At 45.5% G+C, this 13,768-nt stretch overlaps 9 non-coding genes across 9 annotated transcripts; all 9 read left to right on the forward strand.

Annotated features, from left to right (window-relative positions):
- Positions 1-175: 175 nt before the first annotated feature.
- LOC120521149 lies at positions 176-281 on the forward strand. The gene has a single exon (XR_005632032.1). It is a non-coding gene; the product is annotated as a U6 spliceosomal RNA (small nuclear RNA).
- A 1,574-nt stretch (positions 282-1,855) lies between these two features.
- LOC120521147 lies at positions 1,856-1,963 on the forward strand. Its single transcript, XR_005632030.1, has one exon. It is a non-coding gene; the product is annotated as a U6 spliceosomal RNA (small nuclear RNA).
- A 1,568-nt stretch (positions 1,964-3,531) lies between these two features.
- Positions 3,532-3,637, forward strand: LOC120521148. The gene has a single exon (XR_005632031.1). It is a non-coding gene; the product is annotated as a U6 spliceosomal RNA (small nuclear RNA).
- A 1,572-nt stretch (positions 3,638-5,209) lies between these two features.
- On the forward strand, positions 5,210-5,317 carry LOC120521153. Its single transcript, XR_005632035.1, has one exon. It is a non-coding gene; the product is annotated as a U6 spliceosomal RNA (small nuclear RNA).
- A 1,560-nt stretch (positions 5,318-6,877) lies between these two features.
- Positions 6,878-6,985, forward strand: LOC120521154. Its single transcript, XR_005632036.1, has one exon. It is a non-coding gene; the product is annotated as a U6 spliceosomal RNA (small nuclear RNA).
- A 1,556-nt stretch (positions 6,986-8,541) lies between these two features.
- On the forward strand, positions 8,542-8,649 carry LOC120521155. The gene has a single exon (XR_005632037.1). It is a non-coding gene; the product is annotated as a U6 spliceosomal RNA (small nuclear RNA).
- Positions 8,650-10,208: 1,559 nt separating this feature from the next.
- On the forward strand, positions 10,209-10,316 carry LOC120521156. Its single transcript, XR_005632039.1, has one exon. It is a non-coding gene; the product is annotated as a U6 spliceosomal RNA (small nuclear RNA).
- A 1,567-nt stretch (positions 10,317-11,883) lies between these two features.
- On the forward strand, positions 11,884-11,986 carry LOC120521152. Its single transcript, XR_005632034.1, has one exon. It is a non-coding gene; the product is annotated as a U6 spliceosomal RNA (small nuclear RNA).
- Positions 11,987-13,549: 1,563 nt separating this feature from the next.
- On the forward strand, positions 13,550-13,655 carry LOC120521151. The gene has a single exon (XR_005632033.1). It is a non-coding gene; the product is annotated as a U6 spliceosomal RNA (small nuclear RNA).
- Positions 13,656-13,768: the final 113 nt, after the last annotated feature.

Raw genomic sequence — 13,768 nt, forward strand, 5'->3', positions numbered from 1 at the left:
GGATGCTACACTGGGCATTGTCTGCTTCTTCTCCACACTGCTATTCGTGGAATTTTACCATTAGAAGAGACTGCAACCTGAGAAATAGAGCTGAACGCCAAGCGAATTACACCACAATGGTCTGACGAGGTGGTGCATCCCCCGTACTTAAGCACAGAGCCTTCCCCCCAAATCTGTACTTGCTCAGGCAGTACATCAACTAAAATTGGAGCGATACAGAGAAGATTAGCATGGCCCCTGCGCAAGGATGACGCAAAATCGTGGAAGCGCTCCTCTTTTCTTCCTAAATATGTCACAGGCATTTGTCACGTCAACGAAGATTCCTCCATTGAAGTATCACATAAAGTCAGAAAAATGAAGTTTGGCTGATGCTGTACAGCGCTCCTATGAGGTTTGGGAAGATCTGTTAACGGTAAAGGCAACGTTAGAAAAACATTGCACTCCGTCTTGTACCTCGATCGTCAAATGCAGAAGGAGACGTGGGAAAGGAATGTGAGTTACATCTATGGTCAGCCCAATTGCCTTCCGTTTCCCGACTAATTCCAAGGTTTCAGTAGTCACTGGCTTCTTTCTTCTCTGTATCGTCGGCAAGTTTTCCCAGCCAGGAATGGGGTACTGGAAAGCCTCTTCCTGCCGGACGGTAAATCAAAATGGCTTTGTCCGATACGCGACAGTGATATTTTTTTCGAAGCGAGACGCAACATGAAGGAGTACGGAAAGAACGCCAACGGCTCTTTGTTTTAGAATCCGACGATGCTAAATCCAGACTCCTCTGATGTAGCGCATGTCCTCTCCCTTCTGAGTGTGGGAATTACGAACTACGTCAATGTTGCGCCGTCAACCAAAGTCAGTCTTTGCTCCCTCCTTGGTGAGGATGGGGTATTTCTGCTGCTAGTAATACACAGTTTCTTCTGTCTCGGCATATGCCGTTCATGAAAATTCAGCTGCTTACTATTACGTCTCTCTCAGCGAGGGGATCTGGAGTTGGGCGTCATGCCAGTTTTGGCCAAAGATGGCGCTGTCTCCGCATCAGACAACATTCTTAATGTCCAGAGAAGGAGGTCAGTGGTTGGTCTCTCCTTATTAAACACAGCAGAGATCGGAATGGTCGCGACAAGTTCAGTTCTTGTTTGGATGGCAAAGTACGGGGAGTTTTCAAGAAAACCAGGTGTTTCTTTGTTTTCCAAGCTTCTCAAAAGACAACGGGTTCATTAACTGACGGCACTGGTTGGCTCCTGGGATCAGCAGTTTTCCCATTTCTAATTCAATCTTTAATTTCCAAGGAGGATGTAGAGTTTTACCTTTAATCATTTCTATCATTTTTATTTCTTCTAATTTTTCTCTTATTAAATGTTTATTTTTAACGGTTTAATGTTTCTTTCAGTAGGTTAGCTTCGCAGTTGATCATTTCCTATAGGGAAAAGCAGGGATTTCACGGTGCCTGTACCCATTCTCATTTCTTCTCAGTGGTGTTCCAGCCAGAAAAAAATTAACCCGGAAAGTGTTGTATACCTAGTATGAGCAAAGAAAACAACCTCTGCGGAAATTCAGCAAGTCACGGCGGCCACGCCCACAAACGCGGCCCGCCCTGGGGCGGGGCACATCTGATATGGAATTAGCATAAAGCCAAGGTGGCCTCTCTGTGAAATTTACACTGGAAAATGGCAAAGAGAGAGGCTGGATGCTACACTGGGCATTGTCTGCTTCTTCTCCACACTGCTATTCGTGGAATTTTACCATTAGAAGAGACTGCAACCTGAGAAATAGAGCTGAACGACCAAGCGAATTACACCACAATGGTCTGACGAGGTGGTGCATCCCCCGTACTTAAGCACAGAGCCTTCCCCCCAAATCTGTACTTGCTCAGGCAGTACATCAACTAAAATTGGAGCGATACAGAGAAGATTAGCATGGCCCCTGCGCAAGGATGACACGCAAAATCGTGGAAGCGCTCCTCTTTTCTTCCTAAATATGTCACAGGCATTTGTCACGTCAACGAAGATTCCTCCATTGAAGTATCACATAAAGTCAGAAAAATGAAGTTTGGCTGATGCTGTACAGCGCTCCTATGAGGTTTGGGAAGATCTGTTAACGGTAAAGGCAACGTTAGAAAAACATTGCACTCCGTCTTGTACCTCGATCGTCAAATGCAGAAGGAGACGTGGGAAAGGAATGTGAGTTACATCTATGGTCAGCCCAATTGCCTTCCGTTTCCCGACTAATTCCAAGGTTTCAGTAGTCACTGGCTTCTTTCTTCTCTGTATCGTCGGCAAGTTTTCCCAGCCAGGAATGGGGTACTGGAAAGCCTCTTCCTGCCGGACGGTAAATCAAAAATGGCTTTGTCCGATACGCGACAGTGATATTTTTTCGAAGCGAGACGCAACATGAAGGAGTACGGAAAGAACGCCAACGGCTCTTTGTTTTAGAATCCGGCGATGCTAAATCCAGACTCCTCTGATGTAGCGCATGTCCTCTCCCTTCTGAGTGTGGGAATTACGAACTACGTCAATGTTGCGCCGTCAACCAAAGTCAGTCTTTGCTCCCTCCTTGGTGAGGATGGGGTATTTCTGCTGCTAGTAATACACAGTTTCTTCTCTCTCGGCATATGCCGTTCATGAAAATTCAGCTGCTTACTATTACGTCTCTCTCAGCGAGGGGATCTGGAGTTGGGCGTCATGCCAGTTTTGGCCAAAGATGGCGCTGTCTCCGCATCAGACAACATTCTTAATGTCCAGAGAAGGAGGTCAGTGGTTGGTCTCTCCTTATTTAAACACAGCAGAGATCGGAATGGTCGCGACAAGTTCAGTTCTTGTTTGGATGGCAAAGTACGGGGAGTTTTCAAGAAAACCAGGTGTTTCTTTGTTTTCCAAGCTTCTCAAAAGACAACGGGTTCATTAACTGACGGCACTGGTTGGCTCCTGGGATCAGCAGTTTTCCCATTTCTAATTCAATCTTTAATTTCCAAGGAGGATGTAGAGTTTTACCTTTAATCATTTCTATCATTTTTATTTCTTCTAATTTTTCTCTTATTAAATGTTTATTTTTAACGGTTTAATGTTTCTTTCAGTAGGTTAGCAGCAGTTGATCATTTCCTATAGGGAAAAGCAGGGATTTCACGGTGCCTGTACCCATTCTCATTTCTTCTCAGTGGTGTTCCAGCCAGAAAAAAATTAACCCGGAAAGTGTTGTATACCTAGTATGAGCAAAGAAAACAACCTCTGCGGAAATTCAGCAAGTCACGGCGGCCACGCCCACAAACGCGGCCCGCCCCTGGGGGGCACATCTGATATGGAATTAGCATAAAGCCAAGGTGGCCTCTCTGTGAAATTTACACTGGAAAATGGCAAAGAGAGGCTGGATGCTACACTGGGCATTGTCTGCTTCTTCTCCACACTGCTATTCGTGGAATTTTACCATTAGAAGAGACTGCAACCTGAGAAATAGAGCTGAACGCCAAGCGAATTACACCACAATGGTCTGACGAGGTGGTGCATCCCCCGTACTTAAGCACAGAGACTTCCCCCCAAATCTGTACTTGCTCAGGCAGTACATCAACTAAAATTGGAGCGATACAGAGAAGATTAGCATGGCCCCTGCGCAAGGATGACACAAAATCGTGGAAGCGCTCCTCTTTTCTTCCTAAATATGTCACAGGCATTTGTCACGTCAACGAAGATTCCTCCATTGAAGTATCACATAAAGTCAGAAAAATGAAGTTTGGCTGATGCTGTACAGCGCTCCTATGAGGTTTGGGAAGATCTGTTAACGGTAAAGGCAACGTTAGAAAAACATTGCACTCCGTCTTGTACCTCGATCGTCAAATGCAGAAGGAGGCGTGGGAAAGGAATGTGAGTTACATCTATGGTCAGCCCAATTGCCTTCCGTTTCCCGACTAATTCCAAGGTTTCAGTAGTCACTGGCTTCTTTCTTCTCTGTATCGTCGGCAAGTTTTCCCAGCCAGGAATGGGGTACTGGAAAGCCTCTTCCTGCCGGACGGTAAATCAAAAATGGCTTTGTCCGATACGCGACAGTGATATTTTTTTCGAAGCGAGACGCAACATGAAGGAGTACGGAAAGAACGCCAACGGCTCTTTGTTTTAGAATCCGACGATGCTAAATCCAGACTCCTCTGATGTAGCGCATGTCCTCTCCCTTCTGAGTGTGGGAATTACGAACTACGTCAATGTTGCGCCGTCAACCAAAGTCAGTCTTTGCTCCCTCCTTGGTGAGGATGGGGTATTTCTGCTGCTAGTAATACACAGTTTCTTCTCTCTCGGCATATGCCGTTCATGAAAATTCAGCTGCTTACTATTACGTCTCTCTCAGCGGGATCTGGAGTTGGGCGTCATGCCAGTTTTGGCCAAAGATGGCGCTGTCTCCGCATCAGACAACATTCTTAATGTCCAGAGAAGGAGGTCAGTGGTTGGTCTCTCCTTATTAAACACAGCAGAGATCGGAATGGTCGCGACAAGTTCAGTTCTTGTTTGGATGGCAAAGTACGGGGAGTTTTCAAGAAAACCAGGTGTTTCTTTGTTTTCCAAGCTTCTCAAAAGACAACGGGTTCATTAACTGACGGCACTGGTTGGCTCCTGGGATCAGCAGTTTTCCCATTTCTAATTCAATCTTTAATTTCCAAGGAGGATGTAGAGTTTTACCTTTAATCATTTCTATCATTTTTATTTCTTCTAATTTTTCTCTTATTAAATGTTTATTTTTAACGGTTTAATGTTTCTTTCAGTAGGTTAGCTTCACAGTTGATCATTTCCTATAGGGAAAAGCAGGGATTTCACGGTGCCTGTACCCATTCTCATTTCTTCTCAGTGGTGTTCCAGCCAGAAAAAAATTAACCCGGAAAGTGTTGTATACCTAGTATGAGCAAAGAAAACAACCTCTGCGGAAATTCAGCAAGTCACGGCGGCCACGCCCACAAACGCGGCCCGCCCCTGGGGCGGGGCACATCTGATATGGAATTAGCATAAAGCCAAGGTGGCCTCTCTGTGAAATTTACACTGGAAAATGGCAAAGAGAGAGGCTGGATGCTACACTGGGCATTGTCTGCTTCTTCTCCACACTGCTATTCGTGGAATTTTACCATTAGAAGAGACTGCAACCTGAGAAATAGAGCTGAACGCCAAGCGAATTACACCACAATGGTCTGACGAGGTGGTGCATCCCCCGTACTTAAGCACAGAGCCTTCCCCCCAAATCTGTACTTGCTCAGGCAGTACATCAACTAAAATTGGAGCGATACAGAGAAGATTAGCATGGCCCCTGCGCAAGGATGACACGCAAAATCGTGGAAGCGCTCCTCTTTTCTTCCTAAATATGTCACAGGCATTTGTCACGTCAACGAAGATTCCTCCATTGAAGTATCACATAAAGTCAGAAAAATGAAGTTTGGCTGATGCTGTACAGCGCTCCTATGAGGTTTGGGAAGATCTGTTAACGGTAAAGGCAAGCGTTCGAAAAACATTGCACTCCGTCTTGTACCTCGATCGTCAAATGCAGAAGGAGCGTGGGAAAGGAATGTGAGTTACATCTATGGTCAGCCCAATTGCCTTCCGTTTCCCGACTAATTCCAAGGTTTCAGTAGTCACTGGCTTCTTTCTTCTCTGTATCGTCGGCAAGTTTTCCCAGCCAGGAATGGGGTACTGGAAAGCCTCTTCCTGCCGGACGGTAAATCAAAATGGCTTTGTCCGATCTGCGACAGTGATATTTTTTCGGCGAGACGCAACATGAAGGAGTACGGAAAGAACGCCAACGGCTCTTTGTTTTAGAACGCCAACGGCGATGCTAAATCCAGACTCCTCTGATGTAGCGCATGTCCTCTCCCTTCTGAGTGTGGGAATTACGAACTACGTCAATGTTGCGCCGTCAACCAAAGTCAGTCTTTGCTCCCTCCTTGGTGAGGATGGGGTATTTCTGCTGCTAGTAATACACAGTTTCTTCTCTCTCGGCATATGCCGTTCATGAAAATTCAGCTGCTTACTATTACGTCTCTCTCAGCGGGATCTGGAGTTGGCGTCATGCCAGTTTTGGCCAAAGATGGCGCTGTCTCCGCATCAGACAACATTCTTAATGTCCAGAGAAGGAGGTCAGTGGTTGGTCTCTCCTTATTAAACACACCAGAGATCGGAATGGTCGCGACAAGTTCAGTTCTTGTTTGGATGGCAAAGTACGGGAGTTTTCAAGAAAACCAGGTGTTTCTTTGTTTTCCAAGCTTCTCAAAAGACAACGGGTTCATTAACTGACGGCACTGGTTGGCTCCTGGGATCAGCAGTTTTCCCATTTCTAATTCAATCTTTAATTTCCAAGGAGGATGTAGAGTTTTACCTTTAATCATTTCTATCATTTTTATTTCTTCTAATTTTTCTCTTATTAAATGTTTATTTTTAACGGTTTAATATTTCTTTCAGTAGGTTAGCTTAGCAGTTGATCATTTCCTATAGGGAAAAGCAGGGATTTCACGGTGCCTGTACCCATTCTCATTTCTTCTCAGTGGTGTTCCAGCCAGAAAAAAATTAACCGGAAAGTGTTGTATACCTAGTATGAGCAAAGAAAACAACCTCTGCGGAAATTCAGCAAGTCACGGCGGCACGCCACAACGCGCCGCCCTGGGGCGGGGCACATCTGATATGGAATTAGCATAAAGACAAGGTGGACTCTCTGTGAAATTTACACTGGAAAATGGCAAAGGAGAGGCTGGATGCTACACTGGGCATTGTCTGCTTCTTCTCCACACTGCTATTCGTGGAATTTTACCATTAGAAGAGACTGCAACCTGAAATAGAGCTGAACGCCAAGCGAATTACACCACAATGGTCTGACGAGGTGGTGCATCCCCCGTACTTAAGCACAGAGCCTTCCCCCCAAATCTGTACTTGCTCAGGCAGTACATCAACTAAAATTGGAGCGATACAGAGAAGATTAGCATGGCCCCTGCGCAAGGATGACACGCAAAATCGTGGAAGCGCTCCTCTTTTCTTCCTAAATATGTCACAGGCATTTGTCACGTCAACGAAGATTCCTCCATTGAAGTATCACATAAAGTCAGAAAAATGAAGTTTGGCTGATGCTGTACAGCGCTCCTATGAGGTTTGGGAAGATCTGTTAACGGTAAAGGCAGCGTTAGAAAAACATTGCACTCCGTCTTGTACCTCGATCGTCAAATGCAGAAGGAGGCGTGGGAAAGGAATGTGAGTTACATCTATGGTCAGCCCAATTGCCTTCCGTTTCCCGACTAATTCCAAGGTTTCAGTAGTCACTGGCTTCTTTCTTCTCTGTATCGTCGGCAAGTTTTCCCAGCCAGGAATGGGGTACTGGAAAGCCTCTTCCTGCCGGACGGTAAATCAAAATGGCTTTGTCCGATCGCGACAGTGATATTTTTTCGGCGAGACGCAACATGAAGGAGTACGGAAAGAACGCCAACGGCTCTTTGTTTTAGAATCCGGCGATGCTAAATCCAGACTCCTCTGATGTAGCGCATGTCCTCTCCCTTCTGAGTGTGGGAATTACGAACTACGTCAATGTTGCGCCGTCAACCAAAGTCAGTCTTTGCTCCCTCCTTGGTGAGGATGGGGTATTTCTGCTGCTAGTAATACACAGTTTCTTCTCTCTCGGCATATGCCGTTCATGAAAATTCAGCTGCTTACTATTACGTCTCTCTCAGCGAGGATCTGGAGTTGGGCGTCATGCCAGTTTTGGCCAAAGATGGCGCTGTCTCCGCATCAGACAACATTCTTAATGTCCAGAGAAGGAGGTCAGTGGTTGGTCTCTCCTTATTAAACACAGCAGAGATCGGAATGGTCGCGACAAGTTCAGTTCTTGTTTGGATGGCAAAGTACGGGAGTTTTCAAGAAAACCAGGTGTTTCTTTGTTTTCCAAGCTTCTCAAAAGACAACGGGTTCATTAACTGACGGCACTGGTTGGCTCCTGGGATCAGCAGTTTTCCCATTTCTAATTCAATCTTTAATTTCCAAGGAGGATGTAGAGTTTTACCTTTAATCATTTCTATCATTTTTATTTCTTCTAATTTTTCTCTTATTAAATGTTTATTTTTAACGGTTTAATGTTTCTTTCAGTAGGTTAGCTTAGCAGTTGATCATTTCCTATAGGGAAAAGCAGGGATTTCACGGTGCCTGTACCCATTCTCATTTCTTCTCAGTGGTGTTCCAGCCAGAAAAAAATTAACCGGAAAGTGTTGTATACCTAGTATGAGCAAAGAAAACAACCTCTGCGGAAATTCAGCAAGTCACGGCCACCACCACAACGCGCCCGCCCTGCGGGGCACATCTGATATGGAATTAGCATAAAGCCAAGGTGGCCTCTCTGTGAAATTTACACTGGAAAATGGCAAAGAGAGGCTGGATGCTACACTGGGCATTGTCTGCTTCTTCTCCACACTGCTATTCGTGGAATTTTACCATTAGAAGAGACTGCAACCTGAGAAATAGAGCTGAACGGCCAAGCGAATTACACCACAATGGTCTGACGAGGTGGTGCATCCCCCGTACTTAAGCACAGAGCCTTCCCCCCAAATCTGTACTTGCTCAGGCAGTACATCAACTAAAATTGGAGCGATACAGAGAAGATTAGCATGGCCCCTGCGCAAGGATGACACGCAAAATCGTGGAAGCGCTCCTCTTTTCTTCCTAAATATGTCACAGGCATTTGTCACGTCAACGAAGATTCCTCCATTGAAGTATCACATAAAGTCAGAAAAATGAAGTTTGGCTGATGCTGTACAGCGCTCCTATGAGGTTTGGGAAGATCTGTTAACGGTAAAGGCAAGCGTTAGAAAAACATTGCACTCCGTCTTGTACCTCGATCGTCAAATGCAGAAGGAGGCGTGGGAAAGGAATGTGAGTTACATCTATGGTCAGCCCAATTGCCTTCCGTTTCCCGACTAATTCCAAGGTTTCAGTAGTCACTGGCTTCTTTCTTCTCTGTATCGTCGGCAAGTTTTCCCAGCCAGGAATGGGGTACTGGAAAGCCTCTTCCTGCCGGACGGTAAATCAAAATGGCTTTGTCCGATCGCGACAGTGATATTTTTTCGGCGAGACGCAACATGAAGGAGTACGGAAAGAACGCCAACGGCTCTTTGTTTTAGAATCCGGCGATGCTAAATCCAGACTCCTCTGATGTAGCGCATGTCCTCTCCCTTCTGAGTGTGGGAATTACGAACTACGTCAATGTTGCGCCGTCAACCAAAGTCAGTCTTTGCTCCCTCCTTGGTGAGGATGGGGTATTTCTGCTGCTAGTAATACACAGTTTCTTCTCTCTCGGCATATGCCGTTCATGAAAATTCAGCTGCTTACTATTACGTCTCTCTCAGCGAGGATCTGGAGTTGGCGTCATGCCAGTTTTGGCCAAAGATGGCGCTGTCTCCGCATCAGACAACATTCTTAATGTCCAGAGAAGGAGGTCAGTGGTTGGTCTCTCCTTATTAAACACAGCAGAGATCGGAATGGTCGCGACAAGTTCAGTTCTTGTTTGGATGGCAAAGTACGGGAGTTTTCAAGAAAACCAGGTGTTTCTTTGTTTTCCAAGCTTCTCAAAAGACAACGGGTTCATTAACTGACGGCACTGGTTGGCTCCTGGGATCAGCAGTTTTCCCATTTCTAATTCAATCTTTAATTTCCAAGGAGGATGTAGAGTTTTACCTTTAATCATTTCTATCATTTTTATTTCTTCTAATTTTTCTCTTATTAAATGTTTATTTTTAACGGTTTAATGTTTCTTTCAGTAGGTTAGCTTAGCAGTTGATCATTTCCTATAGGGAAAAGCAGGGATTTCACGGTGCCTGTACCCATTCTCATTTCTTCTCAGTGGTGTTCCAGCCAGAAAAAATTAACCGGAAAGTGTTGTATACCTAGTATGAGCAAAGAAAACAACCTCTGCGGAAATTCAGCAAGTCACGGCGGCCACGCCCACAAGCGCACCCGCCCTGGGGGGCACATCTGATATGGAATTAGCATAAAGCCAAGGTGGCCTCTCTGTGAAATTTACACTGGAAAATGGCAAAAGAGAGGCTGGATGCTACACTGGGCATTGTCTGCTTCTTCTCCACACTGCTATTCGTGGAATTTTACCATTAGAAGAGACTGCAACCTGAGAAATAGAGCTGAACGCCAAGCGAATTACACCACAATGGTCTGACGAGGTGGTGCATCCCCCGTACTTAAGCACAGAGCCTTCCCCCCAAATCTGTACTTGCTCAGGCAGTACATCAACTAAAATTGGAGCGATACAGAGAAGATTAGCATGGCCCCTGCGCAAGGATGACACGCAAAATCGTGGAAGCGCTCCTCTTTTCTTCCTAAATATGTCACAGGCATTTGTCACGTCAACGAAGATTCCTCCATTGAAGTATCACATAAAGTCAGAAAAATGAAGTTTGGCTGATGCTGTACAGCGCTCCTATGAGGTTTGGGAAGATCTGTTAACGGTAAAGGCAGCGTTAGAAAAACATTGCACTCCGTCTTGTACCTCGATCGTCAAATGCAGAAGGAGACGTGGGAAAGGAATGTGAGTTACATCTATGGTCAGCCCAATTGCCTTCCGTTTCCCGACTAATTCCAAGGTTTCAGTAGTCACTGGCTTCTTTCTTCTCTGTATCGTCGGCAAGTTTTCCCAGCCAGGAATGGGGTACTGGAAAGCCTCTTCCTGCCGGACGGTAAATCAAAATGGCTTTGTCCGATCGCGACAGTGATATTTTTTGAGCGAGGCGCAACATGAAGGAGTACGGAAAGAACGCCAACGGCTCTTTGTTTTAGAATCCGACGATGCTAAATCCAGACTCCTCTGATGTAGCGCATGTCCTCTCCCTTCTGAGTGTGGGAATTACGAACTACGTCAATGTTGCGCCGTCAACCAAAGTCAGTCTTTGCTCCCTCCTTGGTGAGGATGGGGTATTTCTGCTGCTAGTAATACACAGTTTCTTCTCTCTCGGCATATGCCGTTCATGAAAATTCAGCTGCTTACTATTACGTCTCTCTCAGCGAGGGGATCTGGAGTTGGCGTCATGCCAGTTTTGGCCAAAGATGGCGCTGTCTCCGCATCAGACAACATTCTTAATGTCCAGAGAAGGAGGTCAGTGGTTGGTCTCTCCTTATTAAACACAGCAGAGATCGGAATGGTCGCGACAAGTTCAGTTCTTGTTTGGATGGCAAAGTACGGGGAGTTTTCAAGAAAACCAGGTGTTTCTTTGTTTTCCAAGCTTCTCAAAAGACAACGGGTTCATTAACTGACGGCACTGGTTGGCTCCTGGGATCAGCAGTTTTCCCATTTCTAATTCAATCTTTAATTTCCAAGGAGGATGTAGAGTTTTACCTTTAATCATTTCTATCATTTTTATTTCTTCTAATTTTTCTCTTATTAAATGTTTATTTTTAACGGTTTAATGTTTCTTTCAGTAGGTTAGCTAAGCAGTTGATCATTTCCTATAGGGAAAAGCAGGGATTTCACGGTGCCTGTACCCATTCTCATTTCTTCTCAGTGGTGTTCCAGCCAGAAAAAAATTAACCCGGAAAGTGTTGTATACCTAGTATGAGCAAAGAAAACAACCTCTGCGGAAATTCAGCAAGTCACGGCGGCCACGCCCACAAACGCGACCCGCCCCTGGGGCGGGGCACATCTGATATGGAATTAGCATAAAGCCAAGGTGGCCTCTCTGTGAAATTTACACTGGAAAATGGCAAAGAGAGGCTGGATGCTACACTGGGCATTGTCTGCTTCTTCTCCACACTGCTATTCGTGGAATTTTACCATTAGAAGAGACTGCAACCTGAGAAATAGAGCTGAACGCCAAGCGAATTACACCACAATGGTCTGACGAGGTGGTGCATCCCCCGTACTTAAGCACAGAGCCTTCCCCCCAAATCTGTACTTGCTCAGGCAGTACATCAACTAAAATTGGAGCGAACAGAGAAGATTAGCATGGCCCCTGCAAGGATGACGCAAAATCGAGGAAGAGCTCCTCTTTTCTTCCTAAATATGTCACAGGCATTTGTCACGTCAACGAAGATTCCTCCATTGAAGTATCACATAAAGTCAGAAAAATGAAGTTTGGCTGATGCTGTACAGCGCTCCTATGAGGTTTGGGAAGATCTGTTAACGGTAAAGGCAACGTTCGAAAAACATTGCACTCCGTCTTGTACCTCGATCGTCAAATGCAGAAGGAGGCGTGGGAAAGGAATGTGAGTTACATCTATGGTCAGCCCAATTGCCTTCCGTTTCCCGACTAATTCCAAGGTTTCAGTAGTCACTGGCTTCTTTCTTCTCTGTATCGTCGGCAAGTTTTCCCAGCCAGGAATGGGGTACTGGAAAGCCTCTTCCTGCCGGACGGTAAATCAAAATGGCTTTGTCCGATCGCGACAGTGATATTTTTTCGGCGAGACGCAACATGAAGGAGTACGGAAAGAACGCCAACGGCTCTTTGGTTTAGAATCCGGCGATGCTAAATCCAGACTCCTCTGATGTAGCGCATGTCCTCTCCCTTCTGAGTGTGGGAATTACGAACTACGTCAATGTTGCGCCGTCAACCAAAGTCAGTCTTTGCTCCCTCCTTGGTGAGGATGGGGTATTTCTGCTGCTAGTAATACACAGTTTCTTCTCTCTCGGCATATGCCGTTCATGAAAATTCAGCTGCTTACTATTACGTCTCTCTCAGCGAGGGGATCTGGAGTTGGGCGTCATGCCAGTTTTGGCCAAAGATGGCGCTGTCTCCGCATCAGACAACATTCTTAATGTCCAGAGAAGGAGGTCAGTGGTTGGTCTCTCCTTATTAAACACAGCAGAGATCGGAATGGTCGCGACAAGTTCAGTTCTTGTTTGGATGGCAAAGTACGGGAGTTTTCAAGAAAACCAGGTGTTTCTTTGTTTTCCAAGCTTCTCAAAAGACAACGGGTTCATTAACTGACGGCACTGGTTGGCTCCTGGGATCAGCAGTTTTCCCATTTCTAATTCAATCTTTAATTTCCAAGGAGGATGTAGAGTTTTACCTTTAATCATTTCTATCATTTTTATTTCTTCTAATTTTTCTCTTATTAAATGTTTATTTTTAACGGTTTAATGTTTCTTTCAGTAGGTTAGCTTCACAGTTGATCATTTCCTATAGGGAAAAGCAGGGATTTCACGGTGCCTGTACCCATTCTCATTTCTTCTCAGTGGTGTTCCAGCCAGAAAAAAATTAACCCGGAAAGTGTTGTATACCTAGTATGAGCAAAGAAAACAACCTCTGCGGAAATTCAGCAAGTCACGGCGGCCACGCCCAAACGCGGCGCGCCCTGGGGGGCACATCTGATATGGAATTAGCATAAAGCCAAGGTGGCCTCTCTGTGAAATTTACACTGGAAAATGGCAAAGAGAGAGGCTGGATGCTACACTGGGCATTGTCTGCTTCTTCTCCACACTGCTATTCGTGGAATTTTACCATTAGAAGAGACTGCAACCTGAGAAATAGAGCTGAACGCCAAGCGAATTACACCACAATGGTCTGACGAGGTGGTGCATCCCCCGTACTTAAGCACAGAGCCTTCCCCCCAAATCTGTACTTGCTCAGGCAGTACATCAACTAAAATTGGAGCGATACAGAGAAGATTAGCATGGCCCCCGCAAGGATGACACGCAAAATCGTGGAAGCGCTCCTCTTTTCTTCCTAAATATGTCACAGGCATTTGTCACGTCAACGAAGATTCCTCCATTGAAGTATCACATAAAGTCAGAAAAATGAAGTTTGGCTGATGCTGTACAGCGCTCCTATGAGGTT

This window comes from Polypterus senegalus, unplaced genomic scaffold (assembly GCF_016835505.1).
Source record: "Polypterus senegalus isolate Bchr_013 unplaced genomic scaffold, ASM1683550v1 scaffold_7508, whole genome shotgun sequence".
NCBI classification, from domain to species: Eukaryota; Metazoa; Chordata; class Cladistia; order Polypteriformes; family Polypteridae; genus Polypterus; species Polypterus senegalus.